The sequence below is a fragment of the Poecilia formosa genome, unplaced genomic scaffold, assembly GCF_000485575.1.
Source record: "Poecilia formosa unplaced genomic scaffold, Poecilia_formosa-5.1.2 Scaffold656, whole genome shotgun sequence".
Taxonomy (NCBI): Eukaryota; Metazoa; Chordata; class Actinopteri; order Cyprinodontiformes; family Poeciliidae; genus Poecilia; species Poecilia formosa.
Window position 1 is genome coordinate 22,844 of NW_006800595.1, and position 1,816 is coordinate 24,659.

Genomic DNA, 1,816 nt, shown 5'->3' on the forward strand with positions numbered 1-1,816 from the left:
CCTGCCCTTGATAAAACACAGTGGACCAACACCAGCAGCTGACATGCTTTCATCCGAAAAAAGTACTTTGGACCACTGAGCAACAGTCCAGTGCTGCTTCTCTGTAGCCCAGGTCAGTCGGTTCTGCCGCTGTTTCTGGTTCAAAAGTGGCTTGACCTGGGGAATGCAGCACCTGTAGCCCATGTCCTGCACATGCCTGTGCACGGTGGCTCTGGATGTTTCTACTTCTGCAGGTCCCCCAAGGTCTGGAATCGGCTCTTCTCCACTATCTTCCTCAGGGTCTGGTCACCTCTTCTCGTTTCTTGTTTCTGCCACACTTTTTCCTTCCCACAGACTTCCCACTGAGGTGCCTCGATACTCTGGGAACAGCCTTTCATTCAGAATTTTCTTTCTGTGTCTTACCCTCTTGCTTGAGGGCGTCAATGATGGCCTTCTGGACAGCAGTCAGGTCAGCAGTCTTACCCATGATTCCGGTTTTGAGTAATGAACCAGGCTGGGAGTTTTTAAAAGCCTCAGGAATCTTTTGCAGGTGTTCAGAGTTACTTCATTAATTCAGATGATTAGGTTACTTCCTCGTTCAGAGAAACTTTTTGTGATATGCTAATTTTTTGAGACAGGGATTTTAGGTTTTCATGAGCTGTTTGCCAAAATCATCAGTATTAAAACAATAAAAGACCTGAAATATTTCAGTTGGTGTGCAATGAATCCAAAATATATGATAGTTTAATTTTTATCATTACATTATGGAAAATAATTAACTTTATCACAATATGCTAATTTTTTGAGAAGGACCTGTATTTCACGTCACTGAGAGAGAGCATTGTTGAGGAAGGGTTTGATTATATTATTTAGGTTTATTTAAAAATAATTTTAGAACCCAGTTAAGAACAGATCCTTGTATGATGATCACTATGTCCTAGAAGTGGGAAGAGGGTGTACTTTGTTTTTCCAATGCCTGTAAATACAAACTGAAGTAATGAAACACAAGAAACTGGTGTGTGGAAGAAACAGAAATCAACACACAGTTCATCTGTGACAAACATTTCACTACCTGCATCAGTTTGCATTTACACTTTTTAGTTTTTGCAGCTTTTAAGCTGTCCTTAATTATTAATAGAGCTGCCAGGACTCCTCGACCACCAGCAAACTCAGCGTGAAACCGTTTCCTGAAGTATGCTCTGTTGTATACTGCAGTACTTTCCTCAGTTGCTGCCTATAAAAAGTATTCTAATTAGTAAAAATCGATGTGGCTGATGTTGACTTACTGATGGAGCCGAAGAATAAATCCAGTCTCCTGCAGAAAACAGGATTCTGACTTGGGATTTATTTTATTGCAGAAATTCCCAAAGGACAAAATTTATTCAAAGGAAGATTGATGAAATGGATTTCATTTTACACAATTTTAAGGACTGAGTATCACATGTAGAAGAAAATTAAACCTGCAGTGCGTCAAGTAAAGTTCCTGAATGTATTGGAAATATTTAGGTCTGGGAGTTTGGACAAAGCCAATGTTTTCCACAGATATATGTCAGCTCCATCCAATCTGCCAGTGTTTTGTGAAACCTTCCAGACAGCTGTCAGTACATAGCAACTCATCTCAATATGAAGCCCACAATATTATGTGCACTTGGTGAACCATCTTACCACCCAAATCTTCAATATCTGCTGCTGCCCGTGTTATGCAACACATTCAGATGTTCATTTAGAACAGAGGTTCCCAAACTGTGGGGCGCGCCCCCTAGGGGGGGCATGTAATTGCAGATGGGGCGCGGGAAGCCGTCTGGATGAAAAAAAAAACAAAACATGAACAGTATAT